Consider the following 26,224-nt stretch of genomic DNA (forward strand, 5'->3'; position numbering starts at 1 on the left):
GAATGTTATACATTAATAATAGTAAATGCAGTGGAAAACTGGAATGTTCTATGCAGGTGATATTCCTTGCAGTGAGATGCAGGAATTTTATACGCTAGTGATACCATGCAGTGAGATGCAGAAATGTTATACGCTAGTGATACCATGCAGTGAGATGCAGGAATGTTATACGCTAGTGATACCATGCAGTGAGATACAGAAATTGTATACATCAGTAATATTCCATGCAGTAGGATACAAGAATGGTATACGTCAGTAATATTTTATATAGTGATATATACGAATGTTTTACATTTGTAATATTCCATGCACTGAGATACATGATTGTTATACATTAGTAATATGCTATGAAGTGAGATACAGAAATGTTATACATAAGTGATATCCATTGCAGTTATATACAATTATTGATATTCTCAGTAGACATTATTGATATTCTAAGCAGGGAGAGACCCCATTGTTATACATGAGTGATATTCCATGCAGTGAGATACTTAAATGATATACATTAGTGATATTCCATGGAATTATATACAGGGATATCAGACGTTATTGATATTACATGCAGTTGGATACAGGCATGTTGTACGTTAGTGATATTCATTGCAGTGAGATACAGGCATGTTGTACGTTAGTGATATTCATTGCAGTTGGATACAGGCATGTTGTACGTTAGTGATATTCATTGCAGTGAGATACAGGCATGTTGTACGTTAGTGATATTCATTGCAGTGAGATACAGGCATGTTGTACGTTAGTGATATTCATTGCAGTGAGATACAGGCATGTTGTACGTTAGTGATATTCATTGCAGTGAGATACAGGAATGTTATATATTATGGATATCCATTGCAGTAATATACAGGAATGTTAGACATTATTGATATTCTAAGCAGTAAGATACTTGAATGTTATACATAATTGATATTCCATGTAGTGAGATACAGGAATGTTATACATTAGTGATATTAAATGCAATGGGATACTGGGAATGTTATAAATTTATGATATTCCATGCAGTGACATACTGGAATGTAATATGTTTGTGATGTTCCATGGAATTGTATTCAGGGATATCACACGCTATTGATTTTCCATGCAGTTGGATACAGGAATGTTATACGTTAGTGATATTCATTGCAGTGAGATACAGGAATGTTATACGTTGGTGATATTCATTGCAGTGAGATACAGGAATGTTATACGTTAGTGATATTCATTGCAGTGAGATACAGTAATGCTTTCCGTTAGTGATATCCCGGGCAGTGAGATACATAAGATACAGGAATGTTATACATGTACTTTAGTGATATTAAATGCAGTGGGATACTGGAATGTTGCACATTAGTGATACTACATGCAGTGAAATACTGGAATGTTATACGTTAGTATTATTCCATGCAGTAAGGTACAGGAATGTTATACATTAGTGATATTCCATGCAGTGAGATACAGGAATTGTATACATCAGTAATATACCATGCAGTAGGATACAGGAATGGTATACGTCAGTAATATTTCAGATAGAGATATATAAGAATGATAAGCGTTTGTAATATACCATGCAGTGAGATACAGAAATGGTATACGTCAGTAATATTCCTTGCAGTGAGATACAGGAATGTTATACGTCAGTAGTATTCCATACAGTCAGATACAGGAAGATATACATGGATGGAATTCCATGCTGAGAGATGCGCCCGATGCGCAGCAGTAGTTAGCTCCACCTATGTCCTGTTCAGAGATCAGCAGGCGTCTGTGCATTATGTTCACGTAAGTATATCAGAGACGTGGCCAGTAAACACAGTAATGGGCAATATATCTGTAATGGAACCAACATGAATGTCACAAAGTTTTCGTTAAAGGATCCAGCAGGTTGCACCAAACTATATGCTATTATGACATTTGGCAGGAAACATCGTTTGGCAAAATGACAAAATTGCCTCAAGTGTGTTGGCTTAAAGGCAAATTACAGACAAAATAAAATTAACGACACAAAGATTTAATCCTCACACATAAGCAGGTCGACTACCCATTCCCCTTTAATCTATAAAATGTCGTCTCAAATGACTATGAACCTTCGTTGCATGAAATCCATAGGTATGTTATAGCGAATACATAAATGCATATTCATATGTTAAAATGATTAGTATTATATAACAGGTTTAAAAAGCGGTAGTACAGGGAATTGTGCTATGTCGTTTTTTGTAAAAAGACTCACTAATTGACTTTAAGGAGATTCACTATAGGCAATCCCTGGGTGAATCACAGCATGCAAGGTTGCAGGGCAAGCGTAGAGTTGGTATAAATCCGGTTTCGGCGTGCCTTGTCATGGCGGCATTACACTTGGGAAGTACAGTGTTTATAACAGCTGGACGATGTATCTGGGTTTGTTTGGAAGGTTTATTGTAAAATCAGATCTCATGGTTGCCAAGTTTTTGCGTCAATGTATACGCATGGCGATTACAACCAGTATGATGCAGTCTTCTGCTGTGTTCTACATCAGTAGGTATTTAACACCAATGTATAGCATAGTGATGCAAGTGGCACACAGGTTCTTTGGCAGGATAATGGATTCGGTTGCTTTGAAGTATAAATAAAACTACGGTTGTCCATCTTTTCATTGTGTACTACTTAACAAAGGAGAATAAATCTCTTTTTCTATAGCTGGAAGCAGTGATGAGTATAAACGACACGAAATTGATGCTGTGGTTGTCTGTCACTGCGTCGCCTCGTTACTTTTGTCCCATTTATTTCACTGGCGTTCAACACTCCTCACTACTATGCTCTGACGTCACTCACCGAATGTAATATGATCGTACAAGATGGATATTCTGTGTCCGTCATCGGTTGTGTGCATTGGTACAAGGTGGACAGTTCGTGTCACTCACACGCCTTGTGTCTTGATACAAGGTGGACAGTGTGTGTCGCTCACCCGTCTTCTGGCTTGATACAAGGTGGACAGTTTGTGTCACTCACCAGTCTTGTGTCTTGATACAAGGTGGATAGTTTGTGTTACTCGCCAGCCTTGTTTCTTGATACAAGGTGGATAGTTTGTGTCATTCACCAGTCTTGTGCACGTGTCTTGATACAAGGTGGACAGTGTGTGTCGCTCACCCGTCTTGGGACTTGATACAAGGTGGACAGTTTGTGTCAATCACCCGTCTTGTGTCTTGATACAAGGCGGATAGTTTGTGTCACTCACCAGTCTTGTGTCTTGATACAAGGTGGACAGTTTGTGTCACTCACCAGTCTTGTGCACATGTCTTGATACAAGGTGGACAGTTTGTGTCACTCACCAGTCTTCTGTCTTGATACAAGGTGGACAGTTTGTGTCCCTCACCAGTCTTGTGCACGTGTCTTGATACTAGGTGGACAGTTTGTGTCACTCATCCGTCTTGTGTCTTGATACAAGGTGGATAGTTTCTGTCACTCATCCGTCTTGTGTCTTGATACAAGGTGGACAGTTTGTGTCACTCATCCGTCTTGTGTCTTGATACAAGGTGGACAGTTTGTGTCCCTCACCAGTCTTGTGTCTCGATACAAGGTGGACAGTTTGTGTCACTTGATACAAGGTGGACATTCAGTGTCACTCACCCGTCTTGCGTCTGGATACAAGTCGGATAGTTTGTGTCACTCCCCAGTCTTGTGCACGTGTCTTGATACAAGGTAGACAGTTTGTGTCACTCACCAGTCTTGTGCACGTGTCTTTATACCATGTGGACAGTTTGTTTCACATACCCGTCTTGTGCTCGTGTCTTGATGCAATGTGGACAGTTTGTTTCACTCACACGTCTTGTGTCTTGATGCAAGGTGGATAGTTTTTGTCACTCATCCCTCTTGTGTCCTGATACAAGGTTGACAGTTTGGGTCACTCACCCGTCTTGTGTCTTGATACAAGGTAGACAGTTTGGGTCACTCACCAGTCTTGTGTCTTGATACAAGGTTGACAGTTTGTGTCACTCACCCGTCTTGTGCACGTGTCTTGATACAAGGTGGACAGTTTGTGTCCCTCACCAGTCTTGTGCACGTGTCTTGATACTAGGTGGACAGTTTGTGTCACTCACATGTCTTGTGTCTTGATACAAGGTGGACAGTTTGTGTCGCTCACCCATCTTGTGTCTTGATACAAGGTGTACAGTTTGTGTCACTCCCCAGTCTTGTGTCTTGATACAAGGTGAATAGCTTGTGTCACTCACCATTCTTGTGTCTTGATACAAGGTGGACAGTTTGTGTCGCTCACCAGTCTTGTGCACGTGTCTTGATACAAGGTGGATAGTTTCTGTCGCTCACCAGTCTTGTCCATATGTCTTCATACAAGGTGGACAGTTTGTGTCCCTCACCTGTCTTGTGCACATGTCTTGATACTAGGTGGACAGTTTGTGTCCCTCACACAACTTGTGTCTTGATACAAGGTGGACAGTTTGTGTCGCTCACCCGTTTTGTGTCTTGATACAAGGTGGATAGTTTGGGTCACTCACCCGTTTTGTGTCTTGATACAAGGTGGACAGTTTGTGTCGCTCACCAGTCTTGTGCACGTGTCTTGATACAAGGTAGACCGTTTGTGTCACTCGCCAGTCTTGTGTCTTGATACAAGTTGGATAGTTTGTGTCACTCACCATTCTTGTGTCTTGATACAAGGTGGACAGTTTGTGTCGCTCACCCGTCTTGTGCACGTGTCTTGATGCAAGGTGGACAGTTTGTGTCTCTCACCAGTCTTGTGCACGTGTCTTGATACTAGGTGGACAGTTTGTGTCACTCACACGTCTTGTGTCTTGATACAAGGTGGACAGTTTGTGTCGCTCACCCGTCTTGTGTCTTGATACAAGGTGGATAGTTTGTGTCACCCGTTTTGTGTCTTGATACAAGGTGACTAGTTTGTGTCACGCCCCTGTCTTGTGTCTTGATACAAGGTGAATAGCTTTTAGTCGCACACCATTCTTGTGTCTTGATACAAGGTGGACAGTTTGTGTCGCTCACCAGTCTTGTGTCTTGATACTAGGTGGATAGTTTGTGTCCCTCACCAGTCTTGTGCACGTGTATTGATACAAGGTGGACAGTTTGTGTCGCTCACCAGTCTTGTGCACGTGTCTTGATACAAGGTGGACAGTTTGTGTCGATCACCAGTCTTGTGCACGTGTCTTGATACAAGGTTGACAGTTTGTGTCACTCACACGTCTTGTGTCTTGATACAAGGTGGACAGTTTGTGTCATTCACACGTCTTGTGTCTTGATACAAGTTGGATAGTTTGTGTCACTCAACATCCTTGTGTCTTGATACAAGGTGGACAGTTTGGGTCACTCACCCGTTTTGTGTCTTGATACAAGTTGGACAGTTTGTGTCGCTCACCAGTCTTGTGCACGTGTCTTGATACAAGGTAGACAGTTTGTGTCAATCGCCAGTCTTGTGTCTTGATACAAGTTGGATAGTTTGTGTCACTCACCATTCTTGTGTCTTGATACAAGGTGGACAGTTTGTGTCCCTCACCAGTCTTGTGTCTTGATACGAGGCGGTTAGTTGGTGTCACTAACCAGTCTTATGCACGTGTCTTGATACAAGGTGGACAGTTTGTGTCACTCACAAGCCTGTGCACTTGTATTGATACTATGTGGGTAATTTGTGTGACTCACCCGTCTTGTGTCTTGATACAAGGTGGACAGTTTGTGTCGCTCACTCGTCTTGTGTCTTGACACAAAGTGGACAGTTTGTGTCACTCACCCGTCTTGTGTCTTGATACAAGGTGCACAGTTTGTGTCACTCACCAGTCTTGTGCACGTGTCTTGATACAAGGTGGACAGTTTCTGTCACTCACCAGTCTTGTGTCTTGATACGAGGCGGTTAGTTGGTGTCACTAACCAGTCTTGTGCACGTGTCTTGATACAAGGTGGACAGTTGTTTCTGTCACTCACCAGTCTTGTGTCTTGATACAAGGTGGACAGTTTCTGTCACTCATCCGTCTTGTGTCTTGATACAAGGTGGACAGTTTGTGTCACTCATCCGTCTTGTGTCTTGATACAAGGTGGACAGTTTCTGTCACTCATCCGTCTTGTGTCTTGATACAAGGTGGACAGTTTGTGTCACTCATCCGTCTTGTGTCTTGATACAAGGTGGACAGTTTCTGTCACTCATCCGTCTTGTGTCTTGATACAAGGTGGACAGTTTGTGTCACTCATCCGTCTTGTGTCTTGATACAAGGTGGACAGTTTGTGTCCCTCACCAGTCTTGTGCACGTGTCTTGATACTAGGTGGACAGTTTGTGTCACTCATCCGTCTTGTGTCTTGATACAAGGTGGATAGTTTCTGTCACTCATCCGTCTTGTGTCTTGATACAAGGTGGACAGTTTGTGTCACTCATCCGTCTTGTGTCTTGATACAAGGTGGACAGTTTGTGTCCCTCACCAGTCTTGTGTCTCGATACAAGGTGGACAGTTTGTGTCACTTGATACAAGGTGGACATTCAGTGTCACTCACCCGTCTTGCGTCTGGATACAAGTCGGATAGTTTGTGTCACTCCCCAGTCTTGTGCACGTGTCTTGATACAAGGTAGACAGTTTGTGTCACTCACCAGTCTTGTGCACGTGTCTTTATACCATGTGGACAGTTTGTTTCACATACCCGTCTTGTGCTCGTGTCTTGATGCAATGTGGACAGTTTGTTTCACTCACACGTCTTGTGTCTTGATGCAAGGTGGATAGTTTTTGTCACTCATCCCTCTTGTGTCCTGATACAAGGTTGACAGTTTGGGTCACTCACCCGTCTTGTGTCTTGATACAAGGTAGACAGTTTGGGTCACTCACCAGTCTTGTGTCTTGATACAAGGTTGACAGTTTGTGTCACTCACCCGTCTTGTGCACGTGTCTTGATACAAGGTGGACAGTTTGTGTCCCTCACCAGTCTTGTGCACGTGTCTTGATACTAGGTGGACAGTTTGTGTCACTCACATGTCTTGTGTCTTGATACAAGGTGGACAGTTTGTGTCGCTCACCCATCTTGTGTCTTGATACAAGGTGTACAGTTTGTGTCACTCCCCAGTCTTGTGTCTTGATACAAGGTGAATAGCTTGTGTCACTCACCATTCTTGTGTCTTGATACAAGGTGGACAGTTTGTGTCGCTCACCAGTCTTGTGCACGTGTCTTGATACAAGGTGGATAGTTTCTGTCGCTCACCAGTCTTGTCCATATGTCTTCATACAAGGTGGACAGTTTGTGTCCCTCACCTGTCTTGTGCACATGTCTTGATACTAGGTGGACAGTTTGTGTCCCTCACACAACTTGTGTCTTGATACAAGGTGGACAGTTTGTGTCGCTCACCCGTTTTGTGTCTTGATACAAGGTGGATAGTTTGGGTCACTCACCCGTTTTGTGTCTTGATACAAGGTGGACAGTTTGTGTCGCTCACCAGTCTTGTGCACGTGTCTTGATACAAGGTAGACCGTTTGTGTCACTCGCCACTCTTGTGTCTTGATACAAGTTGGATAGTTTGTGTCACTCACCATTCTTGTGTCTTGATACAAGGTGGACAGTTTGTGTCGCTCACCCGTCTTGTGCACGTGTCTTGATGCAAGGTGGACAGTTTGTGTCTCTCACCAGTCTTGTGCACGTGTCTTGATACTAGGTGGACAGTTTGTGTCACTCACACGTCTTGTGTCTTGATACAAGGTGGACAGCTTGTGTCGCTCACCCGTCTTGTGTCTTGATACAAGGTGGATAGTTTGTGTCACCCGTTTTGTGTCTTGATACAAGGTGACTAGTTTGTGTCACGCCCCTGTCTTGTGTCTTGATACAAGGTGAATAGCTTTTAGTCGCACACCATTCTTGTGTCTTGATACAAGGTGGACAGTTTGTGTCGCTCACCAGTCTTGTGTCTTGATACTAGGTGGATAGTTTGTGTCCCTCACCAGTCTTGTGCACGTGTATTGATACAAGGTGGACAGTTTGTGTCGCTCACCAGTCTTGTGCACGTGTCTTGATACAAGGTGGACAGTTTGTGTCGCTCACCAGTCTTGTGCACGTGTCTTGATACAAGGTTGACAGTTTGTGTCACTCACACGTCTTGTGTCTTGATACAAGGTGGACAGTTTGTGTCATTCACACGTCTTGTGTCTTGATACAAGTTGGATAGTTTGTGTCACTCAACATCCTTGTGTCTTGATACAAGGTGGACAGTTTGGGTCACTCACCCGTTTTGTGTCTTGATACAAGTTGGACAGTTTGTGTCCCTCACCAGTCTTGTGCACGTGTCTTGATACAAGGTAGACAGTTTGTGTCACTCGCCAGTCTTGTGTCTTGATACAAGTTGGATAGTTTGTGTCACTCACCATTCTTGTGTCTTGATACAAGGTGGACAGTTTGTGTCGCTCACCAGTCTTGTGCACGTGTCTTGATACAAGGCGGACAGTTTGTGTCCCTCACCAGTCTTGTGCACGTGTCTTGATACTAGGTGGACAGTTTGTGTCACTCACACGTCTTGTGTCTTGATACAAGGTGTACAGTTTGTGTCGCTCACCCATCTTGTGTCTTGATACAAGGTGGATAGTTTGTGTCACCCGTTTTGTGTCTTGATACAAGGTGACTAGTTTGTGTCACTCCCCTGTCTTGTGTCTTGATACAAGGTGAATAGCTTTTAGTTGCTCACCATTCTTGTGTCTTGATACAAGGTGGACAGTTTGTGTCGCTCACCAGTCTTGTGTCTTGATACTAGGTGGATAGTTTGTGTCCCTCACCAGTCTTGTGCACGTGTATTGATACAAGGTGGACAGTTTGTGTCGCTCACCAGTCTTGTGCACGTGTCTTGATACAAGGTGGACAGTTTGTGTCAATCACACGTCTTGTGTCTTGATACAAGGTGGACAGTTTGTGTCACTCACACGTCTTGTGTCTTGATACAAGGTGAATAGCTTGTGTCACTCACGATTCTTCTGTCTTGATACAAGGTGGACAGTTTGTGTCGCTCACCAGTCTTGTGCACGTGTCTTGATACAAGGTGGACAGTTTGTGTCACTCGCCAGTCTTGTGTCTTGATACAAGTTGGATAGTTTGTGTCACTCACCATTCTTGTGTCTTGATACAAGGTGGTGAGTTTGTGTCGCTCATTAGTCTTGTGCACGTGTCTTGATACAAGGTGGACAGTTTGTGTCACTCACACGTCTTGTGTCTTGATACAAGGTGGACAGTTTGTGTCACTCACACGTCTTGTGTCTTGATACAAGTTGGATAGTTTGTGTCACTCACCATTCTTGTGTCTTGATACAAGGTGGACAGTTTGTGTCGCTCACCAGTCTTGGGCACGTGTCTTGATACAAGGTGGATAGTTTGTGTCGCTCACCAGTCTTGTCCACATGTCTTGATACTAGGTAGACAGTTTGTGTCACTCACACGTCTTGTGTCTTGATACAAGGTGGACAATTTGTGTCGCTCATCCGTCTTGTATTTTGATACAAGGTGAATAGCTTGTGTCACTCACCATTCTTGTGTCTTGATACAAGGATGACAGTTTGTGTCGCTCACCAGTCTTGTGCACGTTTCTTGATACAAGGTGGACAGTTTGTGTCACTCGCCAGTCTTGTGTCTTGATACAAGGTGGACAGTTTGTGTCGCTCACCCGTTTTGTGTCTTGATACAAGGCGGATAGTTTGTGTCACTCACCATTCTTGTGTCTTGATACAAGGTGGACAGTTTGTGTCACTCACCAGTCTTGTGCACATGTCTTGATACAAGGTGGACAGTTTGTGTCACTCACCAGTCTTGTGTCTTGATACAAGGTGGGTAGTTTGTGTCCCTCACCAGTCTTGTGCACGTGTCTTGATACTAGGTGGACAGTTCGTGTCACTCACACGTCTTGTGTCTTGATACAAGGTGGACAGTTTGTGTCGCTCACCCGTCTTGTGTCTTGATATAAGGTGGACAGTTTGTGTCGCTCAACAGTCTTGTGCACATGTCTTGATACAAGGTGGATAGTTTGTGTCACTCACCAGTCTTGTGCACATGTCTTGATACAAGGTGCACAGTTTGTGTCACTCCCCAGGCTTGTGTCTTGATACAAGGTGGATAGTTGGTGGCACTAACGAGTCTTGTGTCTTGATACAAGGTGGACAGTTTGTGTCCCTCACCAGTCTTGTGCACGTGTCTTGATACAAGGTGCACAGTTTGTGTCACTCCCCAGGCTTGTGTCTTGATACAAGATGGATAGTTTGTGTCCCTCACCAGTCTTGTGCACATGTCTTGATACAAGGTGCACAGTTTGTGTCACTCCCAAGGCTTGTGTCTTGATACAAGGTGGATAGTTTGTGTCACTAACGAGTATTGTGTCTTGATACAAGGTTGACAGTTTGTGTCACTCACCCGTCTTGTGTCTTGATACAAGTTAGACAGTTTGGGTCACTCACCACTCTTGTGTCTTGATACAAGGTTGACAGTTTGGGTCACTCACCAGTCTTGTGTCTTCATACAAGTTGGACAGTTTGGGTCACTCACCAGTCTTTTGTCTTGATGCAAGGTGGATAGTAAGGATCACTCACCCGTCTTGTGCATGTGTTTTGATACAAGGTGGACAGTTTGGGCTCTCACCCGTCTTGTGCACGTGTCTAGGTGGACAGTTTGTGTCACTCCCCAGGCTTGTGCACGTGTCTAGGTGGACAGTTTGTGTCACTCCCCAGGCTTGTGCACGTGTCTAGGTGGACAGTTTGTGTCACTCCCCAGGCTTGTGTCTTGATACAAGGTGGATAGTTTGTGTCAGTAAAGAGTATTGTGTCTTGATACAAGGTGGACAGTTTGTGTCCCTCTTCAGTCTTGTGCACGTGTCTTGATACAAGGTGCACAGATTGTGTCACTCCCCAGGCTTGTGTCTTGATACAAGATGGATAGTTTGTGTCCCTCACCAGTCTTGTGCACATGTCTTGATACAAGGTGCACAGTTTGTGTCACTCCCAAGGCTTGTGTCTTGATACAAGGTGGATAGTTTGTGTCACTAACGAGTCTTGTGTCTTGATACAAGATGGACAGTTTGAGTCGCTCACCCGTCTTGTGCACGTGTCTTGATACAAGGTGGATAGTTTGTGTCACTCACCCGACTTGTGTCTTGATACAAGGTGGACAGTTTGTGTCACTCACCAGTCTTGTGTCTGGATACGAGGTGGACAATATGTCTCACTCACCAGTCTTGTGTCTTGATACAAGGTGCACAGTTTGTGTCACTCCCCAGGCTTGTGTCTTGATACAAGGTGGATAGTTTGTGTCACTCACCAGTCTTGTGTCTTGATACAAGGTGGATAGTTTGTGTCACTCACCCGACTTGTGTCTTGATACAAGGTTGACAGTTTGTGTCACTCACCAGTCTTGTGTCTGGATACAAGGTGGACAGTTTGTGTCACTCACCAGTCTTGTGTCTTGATACAAGGTTGACCGTTTTTGTCACTCACCAGTCTTGTGTCTTGATACAAGGTTGACAGTTTTTGTCACTCACCAGTCTTGTGTCTTGATACAAGGTTGACAGTTTGTGTCACTCACCAGTCTTGTGCACGTGTCTTGATACAAGGTGGACAGTTTGTGTCACTCACCAGTCTTGTGCACGTGTCTTGATACAAGGTGGACAGTGTGTGTCACTCACCAGTCTTGTGCACGTGTCTTGATACAAGGTGGACAGTTTGTGTCACTCACCAGTCTTGTGCACGTGTCTTGATACAAGGTGGACAGTTTGTGTCACTCACAAGCCTGTGCACTTGTATTGATACTATGTGGGTAATTTGTGTGACTCACCCGTCTTGTGTCTTGATACAAGGTGGACAGTTTGTGTCGCTCACTCGTCTTGTGTCTTGACACAAAGTGGACAGTTTGTGTGACTCACCCGTCTTGTGTCTTGATACAAGGTGCACAGTTTGTGTCACTCACCAGTCTTGTGCACGTGTCTTGATACAAGGTGGACAGTTTGTGTCCCTCACCAGTCTTGTGTCTTGATACGAGGCGGTTAGTTGGTGTCACTAACCAGTCTTATGCACGTGTCTTGATACAAGGTGGACAGTTTGTGTCACTCACAAGCCTGTGCACTTGTATTGATACTATGTGGGTAATTTGTGTGACTCACCCGTCTTGTGTCTTGATACAAGGTGGACAGTTTGTGTCGCTCACTCGTCTTGTGTCTTGACACAAAGTGGACAGTTTGTGTCACTCACCCGTCTTGTGTCTTGATACAAGGTGCACAGTTTGTGTCACTCACCAGTCTTGTGCACGTGTCTTGATACAAGGTGGACAGTTTCTGTCACTCACCAGTCTTGTGTCTTGATACGAGGCGGTTAGTTGGTGTCACTAACCAGTCTTGTGCACGTGTCTTGATACAAGGTGGACAGTTGTTTCTGTCACTCACCAGTCTTGTGTCTTGATACAAGGTGGACAGTTTCTGTCACTCATCCGTCTTGTGTCTTGATACAAGGTGGACAGTTTGTGTCACTCATCCGTCTTGTGTCTTGATACAAGGTGGACAGTTTCTGTCACTCATCCGTCTTGTGTCTTGATACAAGGTGGACAGTTTGTGTCACTCATCCGTCTTGTGTCTTGATACAAGGTGGACAGTTTCTGTCACTCATCCGTCTTGTGTCTTGATACAAGGTGGACAGTTTGTGTCACTCATCCGTCTTGTGTCTTGATACAAGGTGGACAGTTTCTGTCACTCATCCGTCTTGTGTCTTGATACAAGGTGGACAGTTTGTGTCACTCACCCGTCTTGTGTCTTGATACAAGGTGCACAGTTTGTGTCACTCACCAGTCTTGTGCACGTGTCTTGATACAAGGTGGACAGTTTCTGTCACTCACCAGTCTTGTGTCTTGATACGAGGCGGTTAGTTGGTGTCACTAACCAGTCTTGTGCACGTGTCTTGATACAAGGTGGACAGTTGTTTCTGTCACTCACCAGTCTTGTGTCTTGATACAAGGTGGACAGTTTCTGTCACTCATCCGTCTTGTGTCTTGATACAAGGTGGACAGTTTGTGTCACTCATCCGTCTTGTGTCTTGATACAAGGTGGACAGTTTCTGTCACTCATCCGTCTTGTGTCTTGATACAAGGTGGACAGTTTGTGTCACTCATCCGTCTTGTGTCTTGATACAAGGTGGACAGTTTCTGTCACTCATCCGTCTTGTGTCTTGATACAAGGTGGACAGTTTGTGTCACTCATCCGTCTTGTGTCTTGATACAAGGTGGATAGTTTGTGTCCCTCACCAGTCTTGTGCACGTGTCTTGATACTAGGTGGACAGTTTGTGTCACTCATCCGTCTTGTGTCTTGATACAAGGTGGATAGTTTCTGTCACTCATCCGTCTTGTGTCTTGATACAAGGTGGACAGTTTGTGTCACTCATCCGTCTTGTGTCTTGATACAAGGTGGACAGTTTGTGTCCCTCACCAGTCTTGTGTCTCGATACAAGGTGGACAGTTTGTGTCACTTGATACAAGGTGGACATTCAGTGTCACTCACCCGTCTTGCGTCTGGATACAAGTCGGATAGTTTGTGTCACTCCCCAGTCTTGTGCACGTGTCTTGATACAAGGTAGACAGTTTGTGTCACTCACCAGTCTTGTGCACGTGTCTTTATACCATGTGGACAGTTTGTTTCACATACCCGTCTTGTGCTCGTGTCTTGATGCAATGTGGACAGTTTGTTTCACTCACACGTCTTGTGTCTTGATGCAAGGTGGATAGTTTTTGTCACTCATCCGTCTTGTGTCCTGATACAAGGTTGACAGTTTGGGTCACTCACCCGTCTTGTGTCTTGATACAAGGTAGACAGTTTGGGTCACTCACCAGTCTTGTGTCTTGATACAAGGTTGACAGTTTGTGTCACTCACCCGTCTTGTGCACGTGTCTTGATACAAGGTGGACAGTTTGTGTCCCTCACCAGTCTTGTGCACGTGTCTTGATACTAGGTGGACAGTTTGTGTCACTCACATGTCTTGTGTCTTGATACAAGGTGGACAGTTTGTGTCGCTCACCCATCTTGTGTCTTGATACAAGGTGTACAGTTTGTGTCACTCCCCAGTCTTGTGTCTTGATACAAGGTGAATAGCTTGTGTCACTCATCATTCTTGTGTCTTGATACAAGGTGGACAGTTTGTGTCGCTCACCAGTCTTGTGCACGTGTCTTGATACAAGGTGGATAGTTTCTGTCGCTCACCAGTCTTGTCCATATGTCTTCATACAAGGTGGACAGTTTGTGTCCCTCACCTGTCTTGTGCACATGTCTTGATACTAGGTGGACAGTTTGTGTCCCTCACACAACTTGTGTCTTGATACAAGGTGGACAGTTTGTGTCGCTCACCCGTCTTGTATCTTCATACAAGGTGGATAGTTTGGGTCACTCACCCGTTTTGTGTCTTGATACAAGGTGGATAGTTTGGGTCACTCACCCGTTTTGTGTCTTGATACAAGGTGGACAGTTTGTGTCGCTCACCAGTCTTGTGCACGTGTCTTGATACAAGGTAGACAGTTTGTGTCACTCGCCAGTCTTGTGTCTTGATACAAGTTGGATAGTTTGTGTCACTCACCATTCTTGTGTCTTGATACAAGGTGGACAGTTTGTGTCGCCCACCCGTCTTGTGCACGTGTCTTGATGCAAGGTGGACAGTTTGTGTCTCTCACCAGTCTTGTGCACGTGTCTTGATACTAGGTGGACAGTTTGTGTCGCTCACCCGTCTTGTGTCTTGATACAAGGTGGATAGTTTGTGTCACCCGTTTTGTGTCTTGATACAAGGTGACTAGTTTGTGTCACGCCCCTGTCTTGTGTCTTGATACAAGGTGAATAGCTTTTAGTCGCACACCATTCTTGTGTCTTGATACAAGGTGGACAGTTTGTGTCGCTCACCAGTCTTGTGTCTTGATACAAGGTGGATAGTTTGTGTCACCCGTTTTGTGTCTTGATACAAGGTGACTAGTTTGTGTCACGCCCCTGTCTTGTGTCTTGATACAAGTTGAATAGCTTTTAGTCGCACACCATTCTTGTGTCTTGATACAAGGTGGACAGTTTGTGTCGCTCACCAGTCTTGTGTCTTGATACTAGTCGGATAGTTTGTGTCCCTCACCAGTCTTGTGCACGTGTATTGATACAAGGTGGACAGTTTGTGTCGCTCACCAGTCTTGTGCACGTGTCTTGATACAAGGTGGACAGTTTGTGTCGCTCACCAGTCTTGTGCACGTGTCTTGATACAAGGTTGACAGTTTGTGTCACTCACACGTCTTGTGTCTTGATACAAGGTGGACAGTTTGTGTCACTCACACGTCTTGTGTCTTGATACAAGTTGGATAGTTTGTGTCACTCAACATCCTTGTGTCTTGATACAAGGTGGACAGTTTGGGTCACTCACCCGTTTTGTGTCTTGATACAAGTTGGACAGTTTGTGTCGCTCACCAGTCTTGTGCACGTGTCTTGATACAAGGTAGACAGTTTGTGTCACTCGCCAGTCTTGTGTCTTGATACAAGTTGGATAGTTTGTGTCACTCACCATTCTTGTGTCTTGATACAAGGTGGACAGTTTGTGTCGCTCACCAGTCTTGTGCACGTGTCTTGATACAAGGCGGACAGTTTGTGTCCCTCACCAGTCTTGTGCACGTGTCTTGATACTAGGTGGACAGTTTGTGTCACTCACACGTCTTGTGTCTTGATACAAGGTGGACAGTTTGTGTCGCTCACCCATCTTGTGTCTTGATACAAGCTGGATAGTTTGTGTCACCCGTTTTGTGTCTTGATACAAGGTGACTAGTTTGTGTCACTCCCCTGTCTTGTGTCTTGATACAAGGTGAATAGCTTTTAGTCGCTCACCATTCTTGTGTCTTGATACAAGGTGGACAGTTTGTGTCGCTCACCAGTCTTGTGTCTTGATACTAGGTGGATAGTTTGTGTCCCTCACCAGTCTTGTGCACGTGTATTGATACAAGGTGGACAGTTTGTGTCGCTCACCAGTCTTGTGCACGTGTCTTGATACAAGGTGGACAGTTTGTGTCAATCACACGTCTTGTGTCTTGATACAAGGTGGACAGTTTGTGTCACTCACACGTCTAGTGTCTTGATACAAGGTGAATAGCTTGTGTCACTCACCATTCTTCTGTCTTGATACAAGGTGGACAGTTTGTGTCGCTCACCAGTCTTGTGCACGTGTCTTGATACAAGGTGGACAGTTTGTGTCACTCGCCAGTCTTGTGTCTTGATACAAGTTGGATAGTTTGTGTCACTCACCATTCTTGTGTCTTGATACAAGGTGGTGAGTTTGTGTCGCTCATTAGTCTTGTGCACGTGTCTTGATACAAGGTGGACAGTTTGTGTCACTCACACGTCTTGTGTCTTGATACAAGGTGGACAGTTTGTGTCACTCACACGTCTTGTGTCTTGATACAAGTTGGATAGTTTGTGTCACTCACCATTCTTGTGTCTTGATACAAGGTGGACAGTTTGTGTCGCTCACCAGTCTTGGGCACGTGTCTTGATACAAGGTGGATAGTTTGTGTCGCTCACCAGTCTTGTCCACATGTCTTGATACTAGGTAGACAGTTTGTGTCACTCACACGTCTTGTGTCTTGATACGGGGTGGACAATTTGTGTCGCTCATCCGTCTTGTATTTTGATACAAGGTGAATAGCTTGTGTCACTCACCATTCTTGTGTCTTTATACAAGGATGACAGTTTGTGTCGCTCACCAGTCTTGTGCACGTTTCTTGATACAAGGTGGACAGTTTGTGTCACTCGCCAGTCTTGTGTCTTGATACAAGGTGGACAGTTTGTGTCGCTCACCCGTTTTGTGTCTTGATACAAGGCGGATAGTTTGTGTCACTCACCAGTCTTGTGCACATGTCTTGATACAAGGTGGACAGTTTGTGTCACTCACCAGTCTTCTGTCTTGATACAAGGTGGGTAGTTTGTGTCCCTCACCAGTCTTGTGCACGTGCCTTGATACTAGGTGGACAGTTCGTGTCACTCACACGTCTTGTGTCTTGATACAAGGTGGACAGTTTGTGTCGCTCACCCGTCTTGTGTCTTGATATAAGGTGGACAGTTTGTGTCGCTCAACAGTCTTGTGCACATGTCTTGATACAAGGTGCACAGTTTGTGTCACTCCCAAGGCTTGTGTCTTGATACAAGGTGGATAGTTTGTGGCACTAACGAGTCTTGTGTCTTGATACAAGGTGGACAGTTTGTGTCCCTCACCAGTCTTGTGCACGTGTCTTGATACAAGGTGCACAGTTTGTGTCACTCCCCAGGCTTGTGTCTTGATACAAGATGGATAGTTTGTGTCCCTCACCAGTCTTGTGCACATGTCTTGATACAAGGTGCACAGTTTGTGTCACTCCCAAGGCTTGTGTCTTGATACAAGGTGGATAGTTTGTGTCACTAACGAGTATTGTGTCTTGATACAAGGTTGACAGTTTGTGTCACTCACCCGTCTTGTGTCTTGATACAAGTTAGACAGTTTGGGTCACTCACCACTCTTGTGTCTTGATACAAGGTTGACAGTTTGGGTCACTCACCAGTCTTGTGTCTTCATACAAGTTGGACAGTTTGGGTCACTCACCAGTCTTTTGTCTTGATGCAAGGTGGATAGTAAGGATCACTCACCCGTCTTGTGCATGTGTTTTGATACAAGGTGGACAGTTTGGGCTCTCACCCGTCTTGTGCACGTGTCTAGGTGGACAGTTTGTGTCACTCCCCAGGCTTGTGCACGTGTCTAGGTGGACAGTTTGTGTCACTCCCCAGGCTTGTGCACGTGTCTAGGTGGACAGTTTGTGTCACTCCCCAGGCTTGTGTCTTGATACAAGGTGGATAGTTTGTGTCAGTAAAGAGTCTTGTGTCTTGATACAAGGTGGACAGTTTGTGTCCCTCTTCAGTCTTGTGCACGTGTCTTGATACAAGGTGCACAGATTGTGTCACTCCCCAGGCTTGTGTCTTGATACAAGATGGATAGTTTGTGTCCCTCACCAGTCTTGTGCACATGTCTTGATACAAGGTGCACAGTTTGTGTCACTCCCAAGGCTTGTGTCTTGATACAAGGTGGATAGTTTGTGTCACTAACGAGTCTTGTGTCTTGATACAAGATGGACAGTTTGAGTCGCTCACCCGTCTTGTGCACGTGTCTTGATACAAGGTGGATAGTTTGTGTCACTCACCCGACTTGTGTCTTGATACAAGGTGGACAGTTTGTGTCACTCACCAGTCTTGTGTCTGGATACGAGGTGGACAATATGTCTCACTCACCAGTCTTGTGTCTTGATACAAGGTGCACAGTTTGTGTCACTCCCCAGGCTTGTGTCTTGATACAAGGTGGATAGTTTGTGTCACTCACCAGTCTTGTGTCTTGATACAAGGTGGATAGTTTGTGTCACTCACCCGACTTGTGTCTTGATACAAGGTTGACAGTTTGTGTCACTCACCAGTCTTGTGTCTGGATACAAGGTGGACAGTTTGTGTCACTCACCAGTCTTGTGTCTTGATACAAGGTTGACCGTTTTTGTCACTCACCAGTCTTGTGTCTTGATACAAGGTTGACAGTTTTTGTCACTCACCAGTCTTGTGTCTTGATACAAGGTGGATAGTTTGTGTCACTCACCCGACTTGTGTCTTGATACAAGGTGGATATTTTGTGTCACTCACCAGTTTTGTGTCTTGATACAAGGTGGACAGTTTGTGTCCCTCACCAGTCTTGTGCACATGTCTTGATACAAGGTGCACAGTTTGTGTCACTCCCCAGGCTTGTGTCTTGATACAAGGTGGATAGTTTGTGTCACTAACGAGTCTTGTGTCTTGATACAAGGTGGACAGTTTGTGTCCCTCACCAGTCTTGTGCACGTGTCTTGATACAAGGTGCACAGTTTGTGTCACTCACCAGTCTTGTGTCTTGATACAAGGTGGACAGTTTGTGTCACTCACCAGTCTTGTGTCTTGATACAAGGTTGACAGTTTTTGTCACTCACCAGTCTTGTGTCTTGATACAAGGTGGATAGTGTGTGTCACTCACCAGTTTTGTGTCTTGATACAAGGTGGACAGTTTGTGTCGCTCACCAGTCTTGTGCACGTGTCTTGATACAAGGTGGACAGTTTGTGTCACTCCCCAGGCTGTGTCTTGATACAAGATGGATAGTTTGTGTCCCTCACCAGTCTTGTGCACATGTCTTGATACAAGGTGCACAGTTTGTGTCACTCCCAAGGCTTGTGTCTTGATACAAGGTGGATAGTTTGTGTCACTAACGAGTCTTGTGTCTTGATACAAGGTGGACAGTTTGAGTCGCTCACCCGTCTTGTGCACGTGTCTTGATACAAGGTGCACAGTTTGTGTCACTCCCAAAGCTTTTGTCTTGATACAAGGTGGATAGTTTGTGTCACTAACGAGTCTTGTGTCTTGATACAAGGTGGACAGTTTGAGTCGCTCACCCGTCTAGTGCACGTGTCTTGATACAAGGTGCACAGTTTGTGTCACTCCCCAGGCTGTGTCTTGATACAAGATGGATAGTTTGTGTCCCTCACCAGTCTTGTGCACATGTCTTGATACAAGGTGCACAGTTTGTGTCACTCCCAAAGCTTGTGTCTTGATACAAGTCGGATAGTTTGTGTCACTAACGAGTCTTGTGTCTTGATACAAGGTGGACAGTTTGTGTCGCTCACCCGTCTTGTGTCTTGATACAAGGTGGACAGTTTGTGTCACTCATCCGTCTTGTGTCTTGATACAAGGTGGACAGTTTGTGTCACTCACCAGTCTTGTGTCTTGATACAAGGTGGACAATTTGTGTCAGTCACCAGTCTTGTGTCTTGATACAAGGTGGACAGTGTGTGTCACTCACTAGTCTTGTGTCTTGATACAAGGTTGACAGTTTGTGTCACTCACCAGTCTTGTGTCTTGATACAAGGTAGACAGTTTGTGTCACTCACCCGTCTTGTGTCTTGATACAAGGTGGACAGTTTGTGTCGCTCACCCGTCTTGTGTCCTGATACAAGGTTGACAGTTTGGGTCACTCACCCGTCTTGTGTCTTGATACAAGGTAGACAGTTTGAGTCGCTCACCCGTCTTGTGCACGTGTCTTGATACTAGGTGGACAGTTTGTGTCGCTCACCCGTCTTGTATCTTGATACAAGGTGGACAGTTTGTGTCACTCACCAGTCTTGTGTCTGGATACAAGGTGGACAATATGTCTCACTCACCAGTCTTGTGTCTTGATACAATGTGGACAGTGTGTGTCACTCACCAGTCTTGTGTCTTGATACAAGGTTGACAGTTTGTGTCACTCACCAGTCTTGTGTCTTGATACAAGGTCGACAGTTTGTGTCACTCACCCGTCTTGTGTCTTGATACGAGGTGGACAATTTGTGTTACTCACCCGTCTTGTGTCTTGATACAAGGTGGACAGTTTGTGTCGCTCACCCGTCTTGTGTCCTGATACAAGGTTGACAGTTTGGGTCACTCACCCGTCTTGTGTCTTGATACAAGGTAGACAGTTTGGGTCACTCACCACTCTTGTGTCTTGATACAAGGTTGACAGTTTGGGTCACTCACCAGTCTTGTGTCTTCATACAAGTTGGACAGTTTGGGTCACTCACCAGTCTTTTGTCTTGATGCAAGGTGGATAATTAGGATCACTCACCCGTCTTGTGCATGTGTTTTGATACAAGGTGGACAGTTTGGGCTCTCACCCGTCTTGTGCACGTGTCTAGGTGGACAGTTTGTGTCACTCCCCAGGCTTGTGCACGTGTCTAGGTGGACAGTTTGTGTCACTCCCCAGGCTTGTGCACGTGTCTAGGTGGACAGTTTGTGTCACTCACCAATCTTGTGCACGTGTCTAGGTGGACAGTTTGTGTCACTCACCAGTCTTGTGTCGTGATACAAGGTGGACAGTTTGTTGGATATCTCTAGGGGAAAAAAAATTGAATGAACGTCAGTGCGAAGGTTTTTATATCAAATACTTTATTACTTACTTATTTCATTCATTCCTATTTCACGAACCTCCTACCAGCTATTGCCTTTATGAGAACTTCAGTATAGGCCGAGATATAAATTCAAGTGACTACATTGTCTGACACTGGAATACAATTTTAACTTGACGTCAACAACATACACGTCTGACTGTCAGCCTTGTTCTGAGATAACGATGTGTCAAAGACAATCAGTTTCAGCAACAGTGTTGTTGATTTAATTAACCCAGAAACTATTACTGCTAATTGACTAGGGATCAAACTACACTCATATCAGCCCGTATTTTGATTGGGGAATAGAGAGAACACGATGAGGCCACGTATATATGTACACAAACAGTTTTGTAGCGCAGTCGTTTAACTCTGCTCAAACATTTCTCAATTTTGTTCATTGTTAATTGCAGCGCCAACACGGTTCCTGTGGCTTCTTCTTGTGTAATTTACTTTTGGTATAAGCGCAAATAAACGTCACTATTCCCCCATTGACCGCAATAGTCTATTATTCAGTATGAGAAATGGACTCATCAGCAAACACATATAGATATCCGTCAATACAAGTGCAATATTGTATCTAACAAACTTTGATCGATATGGGATATAGGATTTTACACACACACACACACACACACACACACACACACACCACACCACACCACACCACACCACACCACACCACACCACACCACATGCATACATAGATACATACATACATACATACATACATACATACATACATACATACATACATACATACATACATACATACATACATACATACATACAAACGTGTCCGTTGCCTTCTGACTATAGGATTAGGGCGTGTCTTCTGTATATATTGGTGTCATATTTGTGTCAGTTGTCTTCTACAGATAGGGGTCATGTGGGTGTCAGTTGTCATGTCTTTTGTCATGTGAACATTTAGGCAAGAAGTAGGCACCCCCAAGGGTACCAATTGTGCTCCCCTTCTTGCTGATCTGTTTCTTGATACGTATGAATCAATTTTCTGATCGGATTGGCAAAGTCAAAACAAGGTACCTGAACTAGAAATAAAGAGACCAGTGAGTCCCTTCATCTGTTTCATATTTAGATCACATTCTATGCATTTAGATCACATTCAGAGTGACAAAACAATCTCCACAAGACTGTATGACAAGAGGGGTGACTTCAACTTTCAAGTAGTCAACTGTGCCTTATGTCGAGCAATTTCCCTCCAGCTCCAGCCCTTGCTGTCTACATTTCACAATTTCGGAGGTACAGTCGAGCATGCTCTTACTACCAGGATTTCAAAGAGCGTGATTCATCTCTTGCTCAGAAGTTGTTCGATCTAGGTTACAACATTCATGGCCTCGGTAAAGCTTACAAAAGGTTTTATGGTACACATGTGGACATGTGACCAAAATAGTGTCCGATGCAATTCCCTATTTTGACTTGTACCATATGGTTCCGTGATTTATTTTTCAGGTGAAAAAATAACTTGCCTTTGCATGTGTTTGTGGCAGGTGCCACCGGTGGGGCAGGATACGCTTACCTTTTCGCGAACACCTGGTATCATCACTATTTGATAATGATTCATAAACACGTGCATTTCATGTCGGAATCGTACACTCGACTGTGGTTTTGGCAGGAATGTCTTGTGATAATGGAAAGGAATTTGTCGCTTTTATTTTTCTACACATGGGGGTCATATGATCGCCAGTTGTGACCTGCTTATAGGGATCATTTGCCTGTCACTTGTTTTCTACATTTTGGGGGTCATATGTGTGTCAGTTGTCTATTACATAAAGGCGGTGACATGTTTGCAAGTTGTTGTTTACATATAGGGATCATATTATTTTTACTGCCTAGGGGCACTGGAAGGTTTTTACATCCACCACACATATCGGGTACCAATTCCCTGTTGGGTGAACAGAGGCACATTTTACCTATTGGCACTTGTGTTTCGGGGGTATCTACGTATTCGTGTTTCCACCATCTGGTCATCTACCATCGGACGAGTGGGTTCTTTAAAGTGCACAGGGTTTCTGTACTGTACACTAGGGGTAGTGACAACACTGTAAAGACATGTAAACATTGATGGTCCCAAGGTTGAATAACAACCCAGTCACTAGCGGGACACGATCCCAGCACGTGGCTATTATCGGATGCCATATTGTAACCCACTTATAGATGTCATATAGCGACAGTAACTGTTGTGTTGCACATATAGGGGGTCATATGTTTATTCTACTTATTTACCCACTTATCGGATGTCATAATGCGACTGTTGTGCTATACATATAGGGGGTCATATATTTAATCTACTTATTAACCCACTTATAGATGTCATATAGCGACAGTAACTGTTGTGTTGCACATATAGGGGGTCATAAGTTTATTCTACTTATTTACCCACTTATCGGATGTCATAATGCGACTGTTGTGCTATACATATAGGGGGTCATATATTTAATCTACTTAGTGCTATAGTGAGTGAGTATGGTTTTACGCCGCTTTTAGCAATATTCCAGCAATATCACGGCGGGGAACACCAGAAATGGGCTTCACACATTATACCCATGTCGGGAATCGAACCCTGGTCTTCAGCGTGACGAGCGAACGCTTTAACCACTAGGCTACCCGACCGCCCCCTGTTGTGCTATACATATAGGGGTCATAAGTTTAATCAACTTATTAACCCACTTATCGGATGTCATATTGCGACTGTTGTGGTCCACATATAGGGTGTCATATGTTTAATCTACTTATTTACCCACTTATCGGATGCCATATTGCGACTGTTGTGATCCACGTATAGGGGGTCATATATTTAATCAACTTATTAACCCACTTATAGATGTCATATAGCGACAGTAACTGTTGTGATGCACATATAGGGGGTCATATGTTTAATCTACTTATTTACCCACTTATCGGATGTCATAAAGCGACTGTTGTGCTCTACATATAGGGGGTCATAAGTTTAATCAACTTATTAACCAACTTATCGGATGCCACAGTGTGTCAGTTCTCAGGTGTACAGAGTATCCTGAGCGTGTCCGTTGTTTTCTTTGTGGTACATAAGTCTCATCGGTGTTTTCAGTTACAAATAATGACAAGCATGGTACAGACTTATAACGTTATGTTATTATGTCAGTAGTTCGTTATTCCTCATAAAATGGAATATGAAAAATATAATGTTTTCAACTTCAATGCCATTACACGATCTTTAAGATCACACAGACTGTTTCAAACGTTTTGTATTCACAAATAGCAATAACACTGATATGAGTATCTGTAAATAGGTATTGTTGTTAATATAAACCAGTATTTAAGCTGATTTGTATGATATTTTACATGTAACCGATGTCTATCATTTGGAGTAAACTTAAAATTTACCTAAGTACAGTTTCTATCTATTTCATTTCTTTAGTCACCATACTTCCCTACCATACACCAGTTTTAGAACAATTTTCATGACAAACACTTTAAATGCATCTTTTAGAGGCGTATTATCTTTTCTTACAAGTGATTTTATTGGGAAAAGTTATTGCTGGTACGAGCTAGCCACTTTAACTACGCTGTTATAAAAAATAAAAGTCCAGTTTTCAAAGTGTCCCTCATTTCTAAGTACAATTTCTTTTCGAGATTTATTTCCATGTCCCATTTAAAACAATAAACATGGAGAAAGTCAAATAGATTCAGCATTTTGACAGGTGAGTCTGCAACTAATATTAGATCATCTGCAAACGGGAGTGCTTGAATGTTATACAGTACATAGAATCAGGTTTGTTTTGTTTGTTTGTTATATAACGCCGCACGCAGCAATATTCTAGCTGTACGAAGGCGGTCTGTAAATAATCGAGTCAATTCAGTGATTTATATCGATCCACGCAACTGTGATACGATGCCATGCTTCAACCAAGTCAGCGAGCCTTACCAGTCGATCTTGCTTGTCGCCGCTTACCACAAGCATAGCATCAATATGACAATTCCATTATCTAATAGAATCAACCAATTCTTTGATAAATGTTGAGAAAATGATAGGGATATGTTTACACCCTTGTCTGATACCGGTAGAACAATATATATTGTCAGATAGGTTCCTTCCCTCCTAAATGTCAACAGCAGATTTAATATTAGCATACAAAAATTAATATTGAAGCACCATGAAAATGTTTCCATGTATACCGTTCTCCTTAAAAAGCAGAAACATCATATGTCTATTAACATGTCAAATGCTTTTCTTAAAATCTACGCAAGCGCAGTAGAGTAGTGAGGTTTTCAATCATAGACTGTAATATAAATATATCATCAATTGTGGAGTGGTGTTTCGTGAAACCGCCAACTTCACCAAAAGTATCAGAATGTTGGTTTATAAGATATAGTATTCAATTCTCCTGCATACGTAAATAGATGCAAATATTTTGACATTGCAAATCGACAGTGGCTGCGTTTTGACGCACCGTTTGTCGAATATCAGGCCACCAATATTTTCCAATAACATATATTCAATTTATATACCGGATTTTTTTAGTGGTCAGGTTCAATGAACTACATACTACCTGTGCGTTTCTTTTCTTGAAGAGTGTACATCGAGTCATTCCCGTATAAGTGAGCAAATATGTTACTATTCCACCAATTTAGCGACCAATGTGCTTTGCTTTTGAAACGCTCAAATGGAAACATTTGTAATTTGTAAGCATATAATTAAGTCTTTATCATTTCAGCCCACGTTTCCATGAAACTAATTATTTCAAAATATTTTTAGAATTTAAAGAAATCTGAACTGCTTGTACTTAATTTGTTGTGTAACACGTCATGTTTCAACATAAGACGCTGATAAATCGAAGGTAAAGGTGTCACTTGTCTGAGGCATTCCGCACATGCAACTCAAAATCTAGACCCTAAGCGCTGGAGATATTTTCTGCGTAGCACCAATTCCATGCTATCTGTAAGGTTTAAAGTTACAACTGACCTGCTGCTATTGGTCGGTTTCAGTCTGCCCCATAGTGGGTGAGCGCTTGGGGTCTCGGACCACCTCAGTGGTTGACACCGATACTAACGTGAGATCGTACTTTCAGTCTTTGCGGTAAGTGAAATCAAGTTGTTATGATACATAGAATTATATTTACATTTATATATATATATATATATATATATATATATATATATATATATATATATATCTGTGTGTGTGTGTGTGTGTGTGTGTGTGTGTGTGTGTGTGTGTGTGTGTGTGTGTGTGTGTGTAGACTTAATGTCCGTAGAAAAACAGAATGTGTGCTTATTTTTGAGTTTGTAAGCATTAATGAAC

The 26,224-nt window shown here is 43.5% G+C and overlaps 1 protein-coding gene across 2 annotated transcripts in view; it reads left to right on the top strand.

The window, feature by feature from the left end:
- Positions 1-26,224, top strand: part of LOC124123036 (acetylcholinesterase-like) — a 123,000-nt gene that overhangs the window by 43,261 nt on the left and 53,515 nt on the right. The window contains exon 2 of one of the 2 annotated variants that reach the window (XM_046486279.2): positions 25,909-25,999. The exons of the other annotated variant lie outside the window; for it this stretch is intronic. The gene's annotated coding sequence lies outside the window, so the exon portion shown is untranslated. The remainder of the gene's footprint in view (positions 1-25,908; positions 26,000-26,224) is intronic. 2 annotated transcript variants of the gene reach the window in all.

Source organism: Haliotis rufescens, unplaced genomic scaffold, assembly GCF_023055435.1.
Source record: "Haliotis rufescens isolate VD_foot unplaced genomic scaffold, xgHalRufe1.0.p SCAF_9, whole genome shotgun sequence".
NCBI lineage: Eukaryota > Metazoa > Mollusca > Gastropoda > Lepetellida > Haliotidae > Haliotis > Haliotis rufescens.